General features: G+C 35.7%; 1 protein-coding gene across 7 annotated transcripts in view; it reads left to right on the top strand.

Moving 5' to 3' along the window:
* Positions 1-23,797, top strand: part of CFAP299 (cilia and flagella associated protein 299) — a 567,043-nt gene that overhangs the window by 405,704 nt on the left and 137,542 nt on the right. The gene's annotated exons all lie outside the window — the stretch shown is intronic.

The following is a 23,797-nucleotide window of genomic DNA, read 5'->3' as shown; positions in this document are numbered from 1 at the left end:
TGCTTCCTGCCGGTAGAATTTTGGGGCATCTGACAACCTCCTTGCATTTGTACTTTTCAAGCCAAGTTTGCAATGTTTCTGCTGATAAAAGTTTTTCAAAGACTTTGTGGGCCCTCCATAGATTTCCATGGCATTCAACTCCATTAGACAAAAGCCATACCCACAAATCTTTTTGAGATAAGCCCTTCCTTCTCTTTGGCTCCTCTTCTTAGATGTCATCTGGTTTAGTTGAGATTTTCTTTTTAATTGAGGTAACATTGGCTTATAACATTATATAGATTTCAGGTGTATATTAGTATAATCTGACTTCTGTATACATTGCATTGTGATCACCCCCAAGGGTCTAGTTCCGTCTGTCACCATACAAATGACCCCTTTTACCCATTTCACCCTCCCCCAACCTACCTTCTCCTCTGGTAACACCAATCTGTTCTCTGTATCTATGTGTTGCTTGGCTGGTTGGTTGGTTGGTTGGTTGGTTGGTGTGGTGGTGTTGTTTTATCTTTCACATATCAGTGAAATCATGTCTTTCTCTCTCTGACTAGTTTTACTTAGCATAATACCCTCATGGTCCATCCATGTTATCCCAAATGGCAAAGTTTCATCATTTTTTTATGGCTGAGTAGTATTCAATTGTATATATATATACACACCATATTTTCTTTATCCATTCATCCATTGTTGGGCACTTAGGTTGTTTCCATATTTTGGCTGTTGTAAATAAATGAATATGTCCCCTAATCTCTTGAAATAGTCTTTGTGTGACTGAATACCCTGACTTTTTACTATAGGAAACAAGGAGAACCCAGCGTCTTCAACTCTTTGCTTGGAAATTTCAATTATATGTCCAAGTTTTATTGATTAAAAGCTCAGCTTTCCACATAACTGCAGGCGACACTTTTGCTAAAGATTCTGCCATTTACAGAGCTCTCTCTTCCTCTTTGAAAGAACAAAACAAGGTACATATAAGAACTAATTAATATTTCTGCACTTCCAAACATCCCCTCCAGAGGTGTGTATCCTATCACATGTTTTTTACCTCCTAATACAAATATATACAAATACATGTATACATATTTAAAGTTTATTTTATCTTTGTTTTTTTCTAAAACACATTTCTTTGAAATCAAGGTGTCAGCCAGCTGCCTCCTCATTTGGAGGCTCCACTAGAGTAATTTTCCTTCCAACCTTCCTCAGGTTGTTTGCAGAATTCAGTTCCTTTGATTGTGAGAGCATCCCTGTTGTCTTGCCCTCTGTCAGCTGGGGAACACTTCCAGCTCCTAGACACTGCTTTCAGGTCCTTGACACATCTGCCCCTCCATCGGCGCTCTCACAATTTCAATCCCTCTAGCTTTAGGAATGGTCTGGTCGTTTTTTAAAGGCTCAACTAATTAGGTCAAGTCCACTTGGATTTTCTCCCTTTTGATTAACTCCAACTGATTAATAACTAATTATAGGAGTGGTATCCTATTACATTCCCAGGTTCTGTCTGCATTCAAAGGGAGCAGATTATAATAGATATGCATACCAGGGAGTGGGAAGTGTGTGAGTCATTTAGAAATCTGCCTTCCACAATGGCATAGCCATAATTCAAATCCAGATCTCTTTTACTGTAAAGCTCCTTCTCTTAATATTATACTATACTGCTATCTCTTATTTTGAAGCATATTTCTTCATTTAATATGCTACATGTCTTCCATCATGAACTCTAAGGTAGCTCCTCGGGCCCCTGCCATAATTCCAGCTAACAGGGACAAGAGGAAGAACAGAGAGGGCATGGGCATTTCCATTTAAGAGAATGGCTAGAAGTTGCTTCCTCTTACATCCCATTTTTCTAGAGCCTAGAGAAATGGCCGTACCTAGCTGAAAGAGACTCTAAGAAATTTAGTCTTTGCTGAACAAATACAGATCCAGCCAAAATTTTTATTATCATAGAGAAAAGGTAAAATGGAGATTGGAAGACCATCAACAATGATTGACACATGTTTTGTAATTGCTGCCCTGTGTTTTGTTGGCCAGTACTTCACGTTCTTATGCCCAGTTTCGACCTATCCTTTCTTGCTAATCAAAGGCAGGCAAATAAAAGTGCATAAGACTCACACAGGATATGAAAATCTAAAGTTTGACTGGCTTGGGGCAGAGAAGCATCTTTAAGGCACCAACCAAGTAAACAGATGGTAAAGATCAGTGGTCAATAAGAAATAAGTGGAAAATCTTTGCTTTACAAAGGATATTGTAAACATCAATGCAACCTGAAGAAAAGTGACAAAAATATGTCAAGAGTTGCCAGAAAAAAGTGTGGTTCAGGCATCTGATTGTTTAAGGGGATATGAAGAAAAGAGGATCTGACTGACCTTATGAGGACCTAGGAACACAACTGTGTGAGGAACAGGTACTATTAATTTCATTTAGCTGATTCAGATGATGCTCTCATTTCAGGAAACTCATCCTTTGTACTAAGTAGAGTAGTGACTCTATGTAAATCATTGAATTAAAATCTCATGTACAATTAGATTAATATTAGTCTATAACCGTTTGAGAAAACATATTTTCCTGTTATGCACTATTTTCTTTATAATTGTCACTAGTATGACTTTAGTGATGTAACTGTAGAATCAGCATAGCTCTGAGAGATATAAGGAATATAATCAGATATCATTTAAGCATCCTTAAGAATTGTGGCCTGGCTATACTGTAAGTATATGAAACAAATTTAGAATAATATGAAGCAGGGAATAGATTCATTGGATCCTAGTAAGTGGTAGAGTGAATAGGGTATGAGGCTGTAGACTCAAACCAGACAGAAGATAATCTCTGCTAAAGTTTCTTGAGTTGAGAGGCGAGATGCTATTAGCCAACTCCATTTGGAAGATTTAGACTTGAACCATGGCTGTCATGGTGACTAGAAAAAGTCTCCCAATGTGTCCCTCAGTGGCAAGGGAAAAATTCCTCTGGATGTCTGCAGTCCATTCTTTATCTTTCATTCTGCAGAAATGGTGATTCCAATTTTCTTTTGTCCCTGGTGGATAATTTTCTATAAAACTCTGGAAGAATTAGAGTTGCAAATAATAGATGATAAAGTGTAAATCATCATCGTAGCCTTACTATGTTTTTGTCAAATCTAGAAATGGAGGGGTAATTTTTGTAATAATAGCATCGTTTTATTTGATATTCTAAATATTTTGCAAAGGAAATTGGAAATAGTATTTAGCAGGTTAGCCTTTAGATTCCAATTAAACGTGTATCTGAGTAATTTTTTAAGACTTGCAATTTGCACATCAAAAGTTATAAAATACTTTTTCATGTTATTAATGAGTCTTAGATGTCACTATATTTTAGAGTTTAATATATTAGGGTTACTGACATTATTTAAATACTCTAGCAAATTGCTAACATGGAGTAATTGAATTACTTCAAAAGAAAGTTAGTGTTATAAATTTATGCATGAGCTATAGTTGAAAGTGTTTCAAAGAATTTAACTGTTTGTAAACGGTAGAAATTGTTAAGAAATTTCAGTTTGTTTACATTAGGCTGATTACACATAATCAAAAGCTCTCTTGAAAGATATTATTAAAATTTACTCAATTCATGAAAATAATAATGAAAAATACAAAACAACTTGAACTTCAAATTTTAAGTAAAATAGATTCATGAATTTGTGATTTTATTAAATTTAATATTAATTTAAAGAATCCAAATAGCTATAATTAATTTTTCTAGGCACTCGGGATCACCAAAATTTTACACAGACAAATATCTTTTTAGGAGAAGCTTAGTAATGCTTATATGTTTAAAAACAAAAGTAATACCAATTTAAACAAAACAAAGGTACATATAAAAACTAAATAATCTTTGTGCACTTTCAAACACCCTCTTCCAGTGGCATATGTACTTTCACACTTTTTTCTCTGCTAATATAAATATATACATATGTATATGTGTTTATAAAGTTTATTTTCTCTTTTTTTAAAAAAAGCACATTTCTTTGGAGAAACATCTTAAACAACTAACTTGCAAAATTTAAAAATGGCCAATAAATATGTGAAAAATGTTCAAACTCACCTTCCATTAAATATGTATGAAGATAACTACATAATTTTCATATTTCAATTTGGCAATTGTTTAATGAACATTGTTGCTAAAATGAGTGATATGAAATGAGCACTCACATACATGGATGATGCCCCTGAAAACAGGCAGACTTTCTGGCAGATCCTTTGGTGATATGTGTCAAATAGCTTAGAATATCTACATTCTTTTATCTAGTAATTCTGTTTCTAAATATCTCTGGACAAAGATATTCATCACAGACATACTTGTGAAAAATTGGAATAAATTAAATATCCAAAGAAAGGACTCGTTAAAAAAAAAAAATGTTTTCATTTGGTGAAGTATGACGTAGCTATCAAAAACTGTGTTTTCAGAGTAATGGCATGAGGATATTGCTTGGTGGAAAACTAAGATATAAACCTATGTAAACATGCTTCTAATTAAAATGAATATGCAATATAGAGATATATTTGTAAGGTACAAAAAAGATAGGAATGTATTATAACATAATTTTAATATCTCAGGGTGGTAGAGTTAGAGATTCTTAAATGTTTTCCTTATGCATCTCTGTAGATCCAGGTTTTCCTCAATGGACGTGCATTACCTTAGTAAGTGAAAAAATTAATGGTTTAAATTTAATAATAGAAATAATGAATATTCCACTTTATGTATTCATTCATTGTATTCACTAATTTATGACTTGGCCTCTTCCATCCCCATCTGTAATGCACCATGTTTACTTTCTTGCTATTTGGCTCTGCGTAGTTGATGTGTTTTTAGCTCATCCTAGTTAATCAGTTTGGGGAATGAAATTAGAACATACTTTTCCAAATTCCAACCGAGTATTTTTTTTGCCTGAGACTACACTGCAAAATAAGAAATAATTTGAAAATTAACTAAAAGAAGCACCAGAACACTAAAAGTGAAAAAAAAAAATTGGTTCAAATATATTTGTATAAAAGTTTAAAATCTTGGGCTTATGAGAATTTGGGAGAATATTTTTGAAAAACTAGCCAGCCAAGTAAAACAAGTTTGTCTGGGATGCAAATTCGTAAACAAGATGGTTGTGTGAAGTGAGAAAGGCATGAGTCTTTGTTTGCTTCGATATTATTTTTAACACGTTGAAATATTCCAGTAAGTGATTTGAATTGCAATTTAGGAACCAACTGAGTCAACAAAATAAATATCACAATTTGATGCCATTTGAGGATATTGGCATTTTATAAAAGAAATTGTCTTGTAGAGTAGATGGTGGTTCTGGCTCAGCATTGCATCTTTTTTTCCTCCTTTTTTTCCCCCTGGATGGAGATGGTTGCCAACAGGTTCAAAGAACTCTCTTGCCAACTCTAACACCATGGAAATAATTTAAAAGGTGCAATGGATGAAATGCTTCAAGGTAATAGAGGATTTTACGACTGTTTAGGATTACAAGGATGTACTTGTACAGGTGACCAACAGAGGGAACATACAGAATAGATGGATCATGCTAATTTGGCAATTTTCACAATTATTTTAGGACCATCACCAGAAGTTCATCAATCCGTGCTTCCATTTTCTCTACAGTGTCAGACCACAGGCCCAGCCTCTACTTGAATGTTTCTAGAACCGGAGAACTCTCAGTATCTCCCGAGTTCTTAACTGGGGTCATAGACACTGTAGGAGTGCCTAAATGAGTTTCAGGGATCAGATAACACTTTGAAATTATATGCAAATTTTTGGATATATAGGTTAGTTTCCATATCTTAATCAAATTCCCAAAAGTGTCAGTGTCCTCAAAAGAATTACAAACCACTGCAGAGTTAGCTGATTCCATTTCCAAACAGATCAAGTAATTAAAAAACCAGATATAAAACGGTATCACAATAACAGTTTCTACCTCTCTATCCTCAAAAAAAAAACCCCTGGGATGACACAGTCTAAGTCTACTCCATCTGATTATAGCCCTTTAAATAGATCAAATCGTTTACCATTTTCTCCTCTTCTCTAAACACCCTTGTTTTCTTAAACATTTCCTTTCTGATAGCTGATAGCCCCATCACCAGCTCCACTCTCATATACACACTCCAATCTGATCATGTTTGATTTCTTGAAGTGTGGCTCCCAGAGTGCAATTTTTGGGTGTGATCTAAACCACACACACCAAAGAGGATTAATCCACCTTCTATTTTGTACACTCATCTTATATTAATAGAGAATACTTAGTTTTTGGAGGAAGCCGTAACAAATGTTTTTCCTCTTTGAAAGTCAAATAATTTTTTTACTGTTCAGATACAATATTTCCCTCAATTCCATAAAGCATACTGAAATTGTGTATCCCCCGTTCCTGCCCCAGCCCACACACCTACTGTCTCTGCTCTCTTCTATTACTAGGACATTTGATTGTTTGACCTCACCCTCTGTTGAATCATGTGCTTGCTTTTGACTATTCATTCAGGCTAAGCTAGGTTTTCTGTTTAATTACGTCGGTGCTGATCTTAACTGACCTCCCCAAATTTCCCCATACAGCATAGGGAGAAATACAAGTCATATAGATGTAAAACACTGAAGTTTGAATCTTAGTTCTATCGGTTATAAGTTATATGATCTTGGATAATTTAGTTAACATCTCAAAGCATCAGTTTCTTCATCTGTGAAACGGAAATGTTAATATCTAACTCACAGTTTGTAAGAACTAGAAAAGATTATCTATACATAATTTTCTAGAATGACTTTCTTCTTTCCCTCTTCCCTGCATTCAATTTTTAGCAGTGTTTATATTTTTATAACATTACATACATGTAGAAAACTGAGAAATGCTTAGTAAATGTTTAGTAGTGCATCCCTCTATCCTTTAACCTAATCTTTTCTACTTCCCAGTTTCTCTATGGCTTTAGCCACACTGACTTCCTTGCTGCTCCTAAAACATCGCACACAAACTCCCATTTCAAAGCTTTTGATTTGCTGTTCACTTTATCTAGAATGCTCCCTGCTTCCCTGCACCCTCCCCTCACCCCAAAACATAAGTATTTCCTCTGCTCCTTCACGTCTTTGTATTTCAAGTGAAGTCAACCTATCAAGGTTTCAACACCTGCTCCCCCACCAAACGTAGGAGATAAACCTAGAATATATCTTGACATGCCAGAAATCTATCAGAGAACACTGGAGTTGTGTTGAAGACAGTTTCATAATCAAAAAGAAGAATGCTATGTAAATGAAACTTCTATTTCTGGCTATAATGGAGTAATCCATATCAGACCATCGCTTCTACTGAGTATAATTATAAAGGCAGGATTAAAAAATGTTAAATAAATAAATGCAATGTTTTAAAGTTAATCAGTGAACAACAAAAGCAGCCAGCATTTGAGGGCCCCACATTCCAGAGAGATATTTAGGAGAACCAAATTTCTCTGCCATTTTCCCCATGGAATATTAGCCGATTTTTCGGGCATAGCACTGATGTGAAACAGAAGGTGATGGCCTAATGTAAGGGTCAGCAAACTACAGTGGCTGTGCACATCTTTCCTGCTGTGTATACCATGCTCATTGGTTAGTGTCTATGGCTGCTTCTGCAGAACAATGGCAGACTTACTTTTATCATAGACTGTCTAGCACACAAAGCAAAATTTATTCCAGCTCCATTTCACTGAGCTGAAAGGACAAATAATGGATTTCAGGGCTGCCAGTGAGAAAGGGTCCCGGAAAACATACCAGTGTTTCAGTTAAGACCTCTGAAAGACTATGCTCCACAAATAAGGGCAAACTCAAAACAGACCAGTCTCCACAAAGCCTAACACCAGCCTGATCCATCTCAGTCCTTATTGGATCAAAGTCCTTGATTTATACCAATTCTTACCCACAACTTGAAGAAAAGTAAATCCTCTCTGGAAGAACATAACTTCATCCAGAGCTTCTACAATTTTTCATACTCAATGCCTGATATTTAATCAATAAGTACCAGAAATGTCAGGAGACAGGGACAAATGACAGAAAAGCAGGAGAAAAAAAAATAATACAAAAGGACCCTAAAGTGGTTAAGATATTGAAGGCACAGACTCTAAAAAAAAGAGTGATTAATATACTCAAGAAAATAGATGACAATATTGATATGTCCCCACAGAACCATAATGTTTGCAGCACTTGAAAATTCTAAAAGTAAATACCTTTAAGTATTTAGAAAAATACTTTTTTCTAAAAGTGACAAATGAAATTAAGAACACTATAGGCATGTTTAGCAGCAGATAAAACCTATCTAGACTAAAGCACTGAAAGAAAGAAGGATGAAAAATACACAAAGGAATGTAAAAGACAGGGGACCCAATGAAAAGGCCTAATATAACTATCATGGGGTCCTACTGTAGAGGAGAGAGAGAATGGGGTGGAAGCAAAATTTAAAGAGATTCTAGTTGACAATTTTTTAAAAAAATAAGTGAAGGAAGAATTTCACAAATTGTTAAAACCCTGTTAACCCCAAAAAGGACGAATGCAAAGAAGCCATACTGATGTATCCCATAATAAATCTTCTGAAAACTGAAGACAAAAGAGAAAAATTGTAAAAACAGCCAGAGAGAAAGAAAAAAAATAATGTACATTTTTTTCAATGAAGCTGCAGTAAGACTGACAGCTAACTATTTACCAGAAACTATGGAAACTAGATGAATCTCATCAAACTTCTAAATATAACTACAGAACACACAAGAATATAGAAGAACATATTAAATGTCATCAGGTATAAAATCAACCAAATCCAGACCATCAAAAATTCTAATGACATATGACTTGGTTTCAGACAGATGGAAGAAGGAGGAGGAGGAGGAAAGGAAGGGAGGACAGGGGAGAACAGGAAGAGAAGGAGGAGGAAGGGGAAGAAGAAGAAGAAGGCATTATCTTGGCGTGCATTTTAATCAAACTCGATGTTGGAACCTTACTTGTGTCCTGATTTCAATAAACTCAAAAAAGACGTTTATGAAACAATTGGGGAATATTGGGTGTGATAATACTCTTGAATATTTTTTTAGAGTCCTTAACTCTTAGAGACAAATACTAAACTATCCACATGTAATATTTATGATTTCCTTTAGTTTAGTGGAGGTGTGGCTACGTGGACAAATTAGATGGCATTTACCATGTTGATCATTTTTGAAGCTAGTTGATGGATACAGGAAATCCATTATACTAGTATTTGTGTTCTAGAACATTTCTATTTAAAAAAGCCAATATTTTGGGGCTGGCCCTGTGGTGTAGTGGTTGAGTTCAAGTGCTGCGCTTCAGTAGCTAGGGGTTTGCAGTGGATCCCAGGCACAGACCTACATGCTCTGTGGCTTTCTCTGGCAGCATCCCATATAAAATAGAGGAAGATTGGCACAGATGTTAGCTCAACGACAGTCTTCCTCAAGCAAAAAGAGGAAGGTTGGCAACAGATATTAGCTCTGGGCAATCTTCCTCACTAAAAAAATAAAAATTAAAAAATTAAAAAGCCAATATTTTAAAAAGAAAACATTTGCTTTTAGCTATTTGAGTTGAACAAAATGAACTTACAATTCATACCAAAAAAAGGCGTATCTGTGAAATTATTTTATTATACCTAAGTCCCGGGTATTTTTTCAGAAACATGGAAAGTCAAAACAACAATTCTAGATTCCAAAGTTTCAGTCACTTTATAGAGAGTCAGGATTTTATTTTCTTGAGGAAGATTCACCCTGAGTTAACATCTGTTGCTAATCTTCCTCTTGTTTTTTTTTTTTTTTTTTTGCTTAAGGAAGATCAACCCTGAGCTAACATCTGTGCCACTCTTCCTCTATTTTGTATGTGCGTCACTGCCACAGCATGACTTGACAAGTGGTATAGGTCCGTGCCCAGGATCTGAACCAGCGAACCCGGGATACCCAAGCAGAGCATACAGAGCTTTAACCACTTGGCCACAGGGCCAGCCCCTCAGGATCATTTTTTAAATTAACTTCCTCTTTCTTTGCAAGTTTTGCTATAGAAACTGGCTGAAGCCTTCCTAGTTGAAGTGCAACTGAGCTTTGGAAACCCTTTGTGCAGACTGTGCTTTGTACACCCATTTAGAGAGGAACAGGTCTTATTGTGTACCTGTCCTACCCCTTAGAGCTCCTTTGTGTGAATTAGAAAAAAGATCCTTTCCGCAAGTGGAGGCCACTCGTGTGGGGTCCTGGTTCCAGCCTTTGCTGATCCCTCAGCTGGGCATTCTTGTGCAGTGAACAAATTAAACAAGCTCTTGTCACAGCCTTGGGATTATGGAATCTTTTCTCCATTTTTCAGTCTCCACTGCTAGTTAAATTGAAATTTTTTTTTTCATAGGAAGTTACTGATTTACTCCCTCTTCCTCCTCCTCCCACTGGTTTTCTACTCCCTCCTTCCTTCACAGACACTGCCGGTGCAAACTGCTTTTAAGCCTTAATAGATGCCTTTTCTCTCCATATCCCATGAAATCCTGCCCTTCACATGAGCCATTGCCCTGCAACACAGCCATTTCTTCCACAGATTTATACATGGATAGAGAACAACCCACATCTTTTTTAAATTATACTTTTTATTTTAAGGTAATTGTAGATTCACATGCAGTTGTAAGAAATAATAGCCTTTACACAGTTTTCACTATTACCAACATCTTTTAAACTATGGTACAATATATGCTGTCATATATATTATTATATATACTGTTATGTATATTATATATATTATATACAGTGTCTAACTATAATATATTACATTCTGTCTATAATTATATATTTATATATAATATAATAATATATATCAGTATATCATGTATTTTTTAAATTTTATTTATTTTATTTTATTTAAATTTTTATTTTATTAAATTTATTTTGTTTATTATTTATTAATAATTTTTATTTATTGTCATTATTTGTTAAAGTATTTTATTAAATTTATTATTTATTTTGAATTTATTAATTTATTATATATAATTATAAATATACTTATATATACTGTTATATATAGTTATATAATATAATATATTATGTATACTGTAACATACTATGGCCTTTTACCTTCCTCTAGCCTCTCCAGCCCTGTCTCCACTCTCAACCCTCCAGTGACACTTATTCTCCTTTTTATCCATCTGGCACATCATTTCCTAAATCTTCACCTTGTCACTCTCCTACTCGGCATGATAGTGTCTTCTTCTCAATCTTTGGCTGTCAGCTTTTATTTATTTATGTATGTATTTACTTACTTATTTGTGTGTAAAGTAGTAATACTCATATTTGAAGAAAGTATATGCAAAAGCCCAGTGTGTAAGATGTATTGAAAAAAAAATAGTCTCCAGAATCCTATTGACTCAGAGCTCCCGCCTCTGTGGAACAGAGCTTGACAACACCTCTAATTGTACTTCCTCCACTTCGACGTGTTTCCTACAACTTGTTGCATCCCCCGGACCTTCCTCTCCTCCCACATTCCTACTTTTGTTGCCATGGTTGTTCAGTTTTTGCTTTAATTCATACCTTTTATTCTTACCTGGCATGTTGTCCTTCCTTCCCTCCATATTTGCAATTCCTATTCATTCTTCAAACAAATTCCAAAAAGTTTCTTAAGAAACTGCCTCCTTCCCTCACTCCACCCCTACCCCTCGTTTGGCTCGCCAGCATCTCTTTGGCTGCTATTGCCTGCACCAAGGCATCATTTTGGCATTCAATAATATGTTACCTTGGGTTGGGATTTATTGCTCCAGTTGTCTCTTTGTGTGGTTGCAAGCTCTTGATAGGCAGTGCCACTTTCTCAGAATCCCATCTTTGCCACTACATAATCTTAAGCAAAGTACTTCTTTGTATTCCCATAGCAATTAGCACAGCATATTGCTAAATATATAGCCCCTCCCCAGACATTTTTGTTGAATGAATAATTGAAAAGTTTACAACATCACAGCATGAGGTATAGAAATTATATGATGTACTGTGTTTAAGGAAAACATCATTTAATTTCTGGGTAGTTTTAGAAATAAGCACATGATTCTTACTGGCTTCGTAGTTCTCTTAAAATTGCTAATCCTCTTTATATCTCAAAGCTACAAACTTTTCGTTGGAAGAATGTTTATCTTTGATCACATGCATAGAGTTATTGCTAATGACTTATGCTAATGGAAATCCAATAGTTGAGCCTATATACCTATACAACTGAATCTAGGAAAGGAACATATACAAAAATAATATCTAAGCCTGTCAATGATTACACGGTCAGTGACTAAACTAAGTAGATGAAATCTACGTTTATGGTGGAAATAGGTATATAGTTGGTATAAATAAAAATTTAAAGAAGAAAGTGTTGATAAGTTGCTTTTTTTCCTAAGTGTGTTATGCCTATGAACTGGACCCCAAACTCATGTATTTTTATGCTTATGCTGATTCTTTGTGACAATCTTCTACCTTTAGAAATTTGTATAAAATATGCACTACGTAATTATCACATACATAATTATATGCTTTTTATGTTTGGATAACATTATTTTACCACATTATTTTCTTTAAAAGAGATTTATATTTAATCAAGTTCAAGAAGCCCTCATATGAGATATTGGGAAAGGGAAGAGGAAAATTCAGATGCCTCCAAATATGTGCTATCATTGATAAATAATTTAAGGAATCCTGTTTTGAGGGAAAACTCATGTCATTTTCCTTGCTTCAGGGAAGGTGACATGGAGGAAAATTATTTCATCAGCAGCAGCACTGTTTTATTAAAATTGTTGATCTTGAAGAACTTAACAGACTGGTTTTAATAATCACTAACAATTTTAAAGTGCTCCTTCAAAAGATCCTGGGATAAGAGTGAATTTCAAACAAAAGTGATATATGAAATATTGATATATTAAATAAAGAAAGTAAGTAAGCACCTATATTTTTGTATAACATTCTACAATTGTAGATTGTTTTGAGATTTAATCTTCAAGGAATAGGTTTCATAAAGAGCAGAAAGGATAGCCAACAAAACTTTGCCTGTCACAACCCTCAATCTAGTCTGCTGGGAACTAGAATAAGACTATTTGCAAGGGCTGAGGAGGAAATAATTAAGACACATAGTTTATCCGATAACTATAAGAGAAGGTTTAGTTAATAAGATTGTACTTTAATTTTTTATAGCTCAGCCCATTTGAAGTATTTTATCTGACTCAAACATTTAGGTTTCATAGTTGAGTAGATAGGATAATTGGAGAAATTGACCAGATTGTACAGGAGTATAATTTAGGATAGAGGGAGTGGAACAGATGTAGTGTCTGTATAACTCAATTGCCAAGCCACAATAAAGTAACAATTCATAGGATCACTTAGAGAGGTAATATAATAATGTGGTGCAGCCCATAGGCTCTGGAATCTGACTGTCCCTTCCACATATAGCTGTGCAATTCCAGGCAAGCTGCATGAGCTCTGTGCTTTATTGTCCTCCGTGGAACATGATCATAATATCAACTACTTTACATAATTTTAATGAGGCATGGGAGATATCTATTATTTTTGCCCAACATCCATTTTACCCTTCTTCTAATCACAAGACCCTAGTATCCTAGTTTTCCTCTGGTAGCCACCCCCTCCACTTTTAGCCTGTGTTTTCATAGAGGGAAGCGTGTGATTTAACTGGCCAATTATGCTCTTTTTCCCCTGTCTCTGTGATTGGGTCAGAGACATTGACTGTCCAGTCAGAGCCAAAGTGATACAAGGAGAATTTTCCTGGGATTGTTGGGAAAGAGACACATTTTCCCTCCTGCTGGACTGGCACCACGAAGAATGTAAAGGTGAAGCTGCTGGGAGCCATCTTGCCATGAAGAGCTTGAGAACCAAAATAGCATGGGAGGAGAGCAAAGCTCAATGATAGAGAGACCAGGGTGATATTGTTTAAGCCCCTGAATCTAGCAGTTTGTGAAACAAACTCTCCCCTTGTACTTTTAGTTACTTAAACCAACAAGTTCTTTATTTTGCAGGAGGGTTCAGCTTAAGACAGTCTGAGTTGGGTGTTCTGACACCTGAAACATAAAGAATGCTAACTATATGAGGTTAAATGAGACAGTTCATATCTATATCCTATCCCAGTTCTTAAAACATACTGGTGCTCAGGAATATAGCTAACAGTTCTTGTGTATTCGTTATATTCTAGATACTGTTCTATTGGCTTCACACAATTATCTCATTTAATCTTTGCAACTTTATCAGGCAGAGTATATTAGTTATCTATTGCTGCATAACAAATTATACCAAAGCTTACATTTATTATTTCATAGTTTCTGTAAGTCAGGAATTTGGGAGCAGCTTTTTGAGTGGTTCTGGCTCATAGTCGCTCATAAGATTTCAGTTAAAATGTCATTTGGGGTTGTAGATATTTGAAGGCTTGACTGGGGCTGGAGGATCCACTTTTAAGATGGAAGAATGATCCAACAGAGACAGAAGCTTCAGTATCTTTTATAATTGAGCATTGGAAATGACACTATATCACTTACATAACATCCCATTGGTTACACAAGTTAGCCCTCATTAGTGTAGAAGGGGACAACAAAAGGATGTTAATATCAGAAGGCAGGGACCGTTGGGGGCCATCTTGGAGAGTGGCTAATCACATAGAGTAAATTTTTATCTCCATTTTATAGATGAAGAAATTAATTAAGGTTTAGAACATTTAAGTCCTTTGTCACATAGCTATTAAAGCAATGGAACAAGATTTGGGACCTAGTCAGTCTTATTTCAGAACCTGCTCTCTTAACCACAATGCAATTCTTTTTAGTTAACTGTCTCAGTAAAAGTTGTCCATTATTATTCAATTATGACATATTCAGCAACTCATTTTCCTTCATAAATGGGTGTAAAACTATAGAATGTAAAACATTTAATTTGTATCACTTTAATACTGAAATATATGTTTTAAAACTGTGGCAAATATTAGTAAGGCTTAAAACAATGTATCCTTGCAAAAGACCTTTTCAAAGAGATTTCATGTATATTATGGCATTCAGAACAACATCCCTGGTGTCTCCATTGGCCACACCCAATCAGGAGCCAGCCGGTGTGGGAGCCTTGAGTGCACTTCTTAGGGTCAGCGTTGAGGGGATGGAGCCAGGTAGGGAAAGGCAAAGAAGTTCCTCAGAGAAAAACAGAGAATTACAAGCCCAATATCCCTACATTTTTAATTAGTAAATAACTTACTTAGAAAGAAGCAAATTCTAAGTAAAGTGAAAAATAACCCTATTTAAAACAATTTTTAAGGGATCTTCCAAAAAAAATTTTAGCTCACCAGACTACCCTGAATGATTAATATTTCATCCTTGTTCCTTCTTTCTTCTTGCTTTAAATAGCCTGTCTTTCCTCACCTTTCATATTGATTTTTTTTGGATCAACAGTATATTAAGAAGGCTTTGCCTAGTTCATAAAGTTGAGAGTTTAATAACTATTTAAATGTCTCTATGTTCTGCTGTCTGCATGGCATCTTCCATTTTACAGGACAGGTAAATGCTTTGTTATTGGTAAAGAAGACAAGCTGTATCAAGTAATTTTATTTAAAAAATTATTTGAGCAGAATCAGGTTGGCTGATACGTTCTACCAAACTTCAATATCACTTTTTGGTGAGAAACTATGTGTGACTACCCTAATGACAACAAGAAAACTCTTTTAAATACTTTCCTTGTTATTGTGGCATTTCATGTTTGCTTGTCATCTGTGATTTTTTTTTTTTTTGCTTTAACTTAAGATTCTTATTTTACACATGTTAAAAGTTCCCTGCTGAAAACATGAAGTTATTTATACTATCATGGATATCTATATATGGCTTCTTACTTTCCCACCCCTAGGAATAGTGTCCCGTTCACCACTGTCCTTGAGCTAAGTTGTTCTCTTACCCATCAAGTCTAGAATTCTTGCAGAGCATCTTTGGGATCCACCATTTCCTTTCCATTACCATGGCCTAAATTTCAATCCATCTTCTAATCACCTCAGCAACTCTCTATTGCGTTTATGCATTGAATACTCTGAAAATGTATTTACTAAAGTAGTGAAAATATGGAATTATGGGCTCTTATGTAGACAAACTTGTTTTGGATGACAATGAAATAGCAATATTCTGTAGATAATAAGAATCATTAGGCTGCATAGAGGGCAAGAGGTCAGGATAGACGTTCTGATCTATGAGGCATGTAGAGCTGCCTATTGAAGCCATATGAACAGATATTTTCCCCAATGATTACTAGATTTAATATGTTCCACAGTGTAACTTTTTTTTTAATTTAAAGAGTCTATAATTGGTTTCATCAATATAGGAAAGTGCCTTGCTTCAAAACACAGTTAAAGTAATTCAGAGCAGTACAATAATATTTTTTGAGGTGCCCTTCGTAAGTCTGGCAATAAAACTCAATGTTCAGGGCCAAGCAGAACAGAATAATGAAAAAAAAAACCTCATAAGTTTTAAGGTTTTTTTTTTTCTTTTAATGTCAGAAAGGACCTCCACATATTTTCTAGAAATCTTGCAATTTGGAATTGCTATTGTCTTTGGCTCTGATTTAACCAGTAAACTAGTTACCCTGAATTCTAAAACACTTGTGATGGACGTGTGGCTAGTGAAATAGACCCTCTGTTTAGTAGACGATGGTTTCTGCAGAAAGAACGATAGTACTCCAGGCTATTTTAATGTCTTGGTTTTAAAAGGGTAACCCTAGTGCAATTAAGTCATAGTTTGGAGTGGAAAGGAGGTGGGGAAGGAGATATTAAAACCAATGAAAACACTGCCAACCAAATTACTTTGGCTATTCGATGGAGCAGAGACAACAGATTAAAAAGTGGTGATTTGCAACACTGTGTACATACTACAGTCCAAGAGAGTCTAACTTTCAGATTAATGAAGCTGTAAAGAAAAATTGCCACCTATGCACTTGCTTACTTTTTAAATATGAAATACTTTAAAAACTGAAGTCTAATTATGGACTATAGTCTTCCTGTGAACATTAATAAAAGTTTGACCAAACCTAAACTATGCTTTCCACAACCTTTTTAAAGTCCAATGAAAAAAAAAACAAACCTCAACCAATTATAGTAACAGTGCTGTGTAGGAGGTTTGCAAATATATGATACATTTTGACAGCTGTTTTTTGCTGGACTCCTATCAAGACAATCACTAAAATATTTTGGAATGCTTAAAATGAGGGAATGCTAAATTTGTAGCTGTGCCTCAGCCAATGGAGGCCCCAGAGTTCCTAAGTGTTTTTTGGTTGCTAGAGCACTACCAATTCTTGCAGTCAGCCACATTCTGTAACCCAGATTCCCCAGGGATTAATACAAAATGTTTACTTTAAATGTAATCCCCCACTGTTCAAAATGTGTATACCATCTGTGCAAAGAAGGTTGTCCTTCTGACACACTTGATCGATAAAAGGGACAAGTAAGATATTTGGAGATTGTCCCTATAAAATGGCTTTGATGATTATAAAATAATACTCCCAAACTGGTAAATAATAGATTTCTGTGAAAATATGGGAGGGAATACAAGAAAATTTGCAGAGCTGACCCTTGACCCTGTCATTGTCAAGACAACGATGAAGTACATATAATGTCCTATCTCCTGGTCTGTGAACTGAATATCTATAGTAACAATATAATAGCCATACATATCCCTGTGATTAATCTTAATTTCTCCTTTGTTGTTTTTGTTATTGTTGTGTGTGTGTGTTTTGTTTAGAGTAAAGTTAACCTGAATTTTCACTAAAATTACCTTTCCCATCCTTCTACCCCTCTTCTTTCCTCTTTACTCCAAGTCAGTCACCTTTGGTTAAATTTGTCACAGCCCCGTTGGATCGCAGAGCTTCTGCATCTATCTGAAAGCCCCAGAATATGAGGCTTGCTCCCTCTGATCTCTCCTTCTCTCCCAGCATTCTCTTATTGGACAGCAAAGTATCTCCCTCACGACACGTAAGAGCATCCTGAGAAAGCCCCATGGTCAGTGACAGTTGGGTGGCCAATAGGAAGCCCAAATTTTGCAGAAATATCAATTCCAGGTTTTTTACTGTGGGTCCCTGAAGTTATTTTCTAGAGTCTTTATACTAAGCACTGTATGAGACAAGGTCTAAAATATTTAAGACATATACATTCTCTGGCCTTGCTCTAATTCCAGTTTATCCATTACCAACCCCTGCCTCTGACCTTCAATTTCTAGGAGTATCAAACACATGGCATTCTTCCCTCTCTGCGTTTGTTAATGTTGTCGCTTCTGCCTGGAAGAAAAAAATTATAAATCCTCCCTGACACAGCTCGAGTGTCCGTTCCCGCAGGAAGCCTCCTCCCACATCTCCAAGTTCGGGTGTGTATGTCTCCACAACCCCTGTCTCTTTAGGCCACCGGTCCTCAAACTTCAGCATGCACCAAAGTCACTTGGAGGGCCTGTTAAAATACAGATTCCTGAGTTTCTAATTTGGTGGATCCGGGATGGGGCCTGAGACTTTGCATTTCTAACAAGTCCCTGGGGGAGGTTGATGCTGATAATCTAGGGATTGCACTTAAAGAATCACTGTTCTAGGTTTTATTTAAACAGAGAAAATCAGATTATATACTTTGCTCAACTCAACTGTGACCTCTTATAAGGCAAAGGACTTGGTCTTATGTGTCTTTATATGTACTTCCAGTGCCTGAGCACGGTACCTGACACTCAGTAAGCAATCAGTGCTGAAAAATAAAAGCTGATAGACTTGGGAATTAGGCAGAAATGCATCTGTTACCTTATTGTACCGGTAACTAGCTGAACTGTCTGCTGGATAACTTGGTTAACTAATTTTAGCTGTCAAACCTTCAGTTTCTTCATCTCCATTTAAGGATTAAAAACTAGTACCCACCATGTCTAGCTATTTTGAGGGGATTAAATTAAGTATATTGGCATATATGTTACATATATACATATATGTAGGATAGGATCCCCTCTGCAGGTTTTGGGGGGTGTGTGTTTAGTGATGAGCTCATTGGCTAGTACATCTTAAGTACTTACTAAGTAGTATCTTAGAATTATTAATAAATTTGTTTGAAAAGTCTCTCTTCTGTTTACTAACCATATTAACTCCACAATTTATACTGGCCAGTTTCAGTGGTGGGGGTCAGGGGAAGAGGAGGAAGAGAAAAGCCATTATATAGAAGACAAAAGGACACATAAGAAGGCTCTGAGACGTGATTTTCTGTGGTAACTGGAAAGTCCTTGTTTGTTAAAAGTGGTTTAGGGTTAGACAATGTGTTCTTGAATTTTCAAAGCTTTGGTTTTCGTTGGAATGGGAAAGCCCTTAAATTAAATGCGGTTGACTTAACATGAACATCTAATACTTTCTTCACATTGCCGAGTCACTTGAGGGTTGCTGAAAAACAGTTCTTGAATAATGACTAACGTATCGTATGAGGTTAGTTTTCCATCTGGAGATTTTACATATGTACAAACTAAAACACTGAGGGATTTTGATTTTGAAAAAGTCTTAAATTCTAGGACATACAGGTGAAGAGCTGATGGGACAGCTGTTCTGTTGGCTCTGCTCTGACCCGTGTTGGACAGGAAGGAAGGCGCTTCAGTCAGGTCTTCAGGATGTCATTGAGGCTGTCCTTACCACCGAAACCCTGACAACTGGGTGTGCCTCTGGAAACATCTTACTCCTATGTTGGAGTAACTTAAGTACCAAGAATAAACTGATTTCTTAGTATATTTAGGTAGGGGTCTGGCAGGAGAGCAGCATGGACTTTTAGAAAGGACTGTTTATTTCAGTTAGAACCTAACCTACTCTACTCATTTTAGATAACCTCATTAACTTGGGTAAAAGTTAATACTGATACAAAGTTACCTGATAAAGAATTATTACAAGCTGATTTTGCTAATGCTCTGACAAATTATCCTGTCCCAAGCAACCTTATAGATCTATACTGTTACTTTCATCATCTCTGAATGAAAAACCAAACATTATTAAGCATTTACTATGTTTCAGGCTCTTTGACATACACTTATTATTGACATGACTGATTTCTATCACTTAGAGATGAGCAAAAAGAAGCTCTGAATAAGAGAGATTTGCCCCAGAGGACAGCCCTGTGGCCTAGTGGTTGGGTTCAGCACACTCCACTTTGGCAGTCTGGGTTTGGTTTCCAGGTGCAGACATACAGCATTTGTCAGCACCCATGCTGTGGCTGCCACCTACAAACGAAATAGAGGAAGATTGGCAGGGATGTTAGCTCAGGGCAAATCTTCCTCAGCAAAAAAAAAGAAGAAGAAGATTTGCCCCAGAAAATAACTCTTAGTAAGCAGACCTGAGACCAATTCCTGACTGCAAATCTAGAACTTACTATGTTTCAGTGAACTCCTTCTCATCAAGCATGAAAATCTAATCTATTATCCTGTTCACGTATTTTAAAGCTGCATTAGCTCTTTCTGGTTGTTAGCCATCCAATTATTTTGCTGACATGGACAACTCAGCTAAGAGTTAATTTGACTTTATAAAAATGAAAATGTGCCTTCCACCCTTAACATATTCAACTTGTAATGGGCAATAAAGGTAAGTATTAACATATCTACTGGTATTTTATTTCCTTAGAAATCAATAGGAGGGCCGGCCTGGTGGTGCAGTGGTTAAATGCGCACATTCTGCTTCAGCGGCCCAGGGTTTGCTGGTTTGGATCCCAGGTGCAGACATGGCACTGCTTGGCACACTATGCGGTGGTATGCATCCCACATAGAGAGGAAGATGGGCATGGATGTTAGCTCAGGGCCAGTCTTCCTCAGCAAAAAGAGGAGGATTGGCAGCAGTTAGCTCAGGGCTAATCTTCCTCAAAAAAAAAAAAAAGAAAGAAATCAATAGGAGACATGCTCAAGATTATCCAACAAATAAGTCAGAGTCTACATCACTATATTCTCTCCCCAAAAATCCAGAATTTTTTTGCCTTCCCATGAGAATTCCTGTTATAATTCTTTTGTGCATAAAGTAAGATCAAGTGTTATCATTTTATCAAAGCATTAATAAAATGTACTGTTTAAGAGTTTGAAAACTACCAGGTTCCATTTTAAATGCATAGGATGCCTTGAAGTAAGAATTTACCTGTGGCAAAACACATGCAGCCTCCCCGTTGTCTTCTAGTTCACACCACCACTTGGATGTTTCATACTCACGGTATAACACAGGAAGTTTTCACAACCTCTAAAAGGTTTGAAAGTCTCTGTCTTAATGGTCACAGCGTGATTTTCTTTTTCATGGACACTAGGACCCATCTTGAACCACCATCAGAAGATCCATGATACATTGAAGAGATTTTTTTCCTCAAGGTACCACGACCATTACATGTGAGCAAAGAACATTTATGTAATGAGGAGATTAGAAATATTTCACCCAAAATCTTAAATAGCAGGAAGGGTTCCCATGTTAAAATTTTAATCAGGACACATTTTTTACTATTATTTAAACTGCAATCTATATAACTGAGGCTCTGCAATTTACTAATTATATAATGCTGGACATATATCCCTCCTTCAAAAACAAACAAATGAACAAAAGCCTCTTAAGTTTTCAATGACTAGATCTTAACTGGCTTGGAAAAAAAAACACGAACAAAATTAAGTTGAATTTTCTGACTAGTTGCAGGTTTCTTTATTATTCTAGAGAAAGGAAATGTGTTACTTAGCAAGTCTCCTTTTGTTTCATGAATATAAAAGATAAAATTTCCCTGTTACAGATGAGAGATCAGGGAAAAAATATTTAAGTCTGTGGATTTAAAGTTGGACAGACAGGATTTGAATCTTAGCTCTGTTATTTCCTAGGTGGATGAACTCAGGCAAATATTTAACCACATTGACTCTTAGTCAAGGGGATATCAGTATATGATATCCTATACCTACTTTCAAGATGATACCTACTTTCAAGAGCAGTAGGGAGGATTAAGTGAGAAAATCCTCATAAAGTATTTAGTACTATTCTTGTGCACAGGAAGTCTTCAATGTTATTAGCAATTATAGCAATTGCTGAGATATGGTATATATTTTTGTAAGGTACAAGTAAACCCTGCACACACATTATAACCTAACACAGATCAGGGAACAAGCATGTCATTGGTGAGGAGGAAGAAAGAGTAACACATGCTTTACTACACCTTTGCAAACCCTTGAATTTGCACAAGCTGACTTTAGAAAGAAAATGAGTCTGCGGATAAAGGCCAAGAGTAAAGATTTCAGTGAGTTAAGCTGTATTCTTATCTACTAAACAATCAATCTAAAATGTAGCATCTCACTGAAAAAGGCTGTTGAGGCCATATTTGCTAACAGGATGAAATATTGACAAATACATGTTTGAAATGCAAAAATTCTTAGTTATCTTAGAAGCATGGTAGACAACATTGAGGAGCAAGGTTATCAAAAATATAAACAACTTCTGCCAAGAGCTACTAAATAAAAAACGTGCCAAATCAGTTGAAATTAATAACTTGATGTCATATTAAATTTTATCTGAAAATTTATATAGTGTTATCAACATCATTATATATAATTTCGTGTATGTGGCTTGACATTTTTATCAGATAATTTCCCAATATGGTAGTCACTGACTACATATGAATATTAAAATTAAGTTAAATTAAAAATCTAGATCTTCAGTGGCACTAAGTTGGATCTTTAATAACATTTAAAAAAAAAAAAAGACAATGATCTCTATTCCACACTATTGATTTAGGAAGACCTTTGCAGGCATCAGGTAGAACGTTAAAGCAAAATTGTATCTGGGTTGCTTTGGTTTCATAAGTAAATTGCGTTTTCTGACTGAGTTTCAGTAGGATTTATTAGACTTTTAAATTAAATTCCTAAACCATGAGTGATAGACTAGACAAGTAAGTACTAAAACATACCTCCCAGAGATAGTGAAAGAATTAAGTAACCTTCAGAGAAAGCAGAAATGCATTAGAACTCAAAAAACTCTGGGCGAAATCATAGTGTTGATATTTGATGCTGTCGTTAAAGTGATTGCGAATTTTAAGCCTACTTCACTTAAATGTTATTTTTGTGGAGGTTGTGGGTTTGAGACCGTATGGATAGGCAAAGAGTCAAAGATTGTTAAGTAAATCCTATCTGGAATTTCTTTTCTTTGTATCCCTACATAAACACAGCCTGTGTTGGGAAATGTTTGTTCAGATAGATTTTCTACATTTATCCCTTCCACAACCCAGTTTGTGTAGGCAAATTTGAATTTTGCAAGATCAACATATATTCGCGTACAACACGTAGCTCTCACTGAAAACTTGGTCAACTAACATTTTGTGTCTATTTGGCTGTACATCAAAGGGAGAGGCTGAGTTTGATCCTGCCATAGTGTTTTATGTAAAACTAGGGATCGCATGATACGCAGTTTGTTTATTTTCTGACCATGTAAGTGAGGGACACCTATTTCTTGTTCAGCAACAGAAACAACAAATTTTGAGCTTCAAAAATCATTTTCATTATGCTAAATGAGTAACTAAGTTTTGAAAGGATGGTTTTGAGAATTTTCTACCTGCAATGGTTATTCCTCCCACCCAAAAACCATTATGAAGTGGAATCTCTAAATAGCAAATGTAAGTAATGTATTGATTCCTATAAAGAAAATGGACGCCTTTATCACTTCACTCTAAAAATTTTAGTGAAATCTTCTGTGAAGTAAAATTCAAATAAAGGGAAAAATGCATTGTCAGTCATTACTAGAAAAATGGTTGAGAAGGTATTGATAGGCTGTTCCTTAAATTCTCACCCATCATGGAGAATAAAGGCAGTATTTTAAAGTATATGTTCCAAATC

This window comes from Equus przewalskii, chromosome 3 (genome assembly GCF_037783145.1).
Source record: "Equus przewalskii isolate Varuska chromosome 3, EquPr2, whole genome shotgun sequence".
In the NCBI taxonomy this organism is placed as follows: domain Eukaryota; kingdom Metazoa; phylum Chordata; class Mammalia; order Perissodactyla; family Equidae; genus Equus; species Equus przewalskii.
This window is presented reverse-complemented; position numbering and strand designations above follow the sequence as displayed.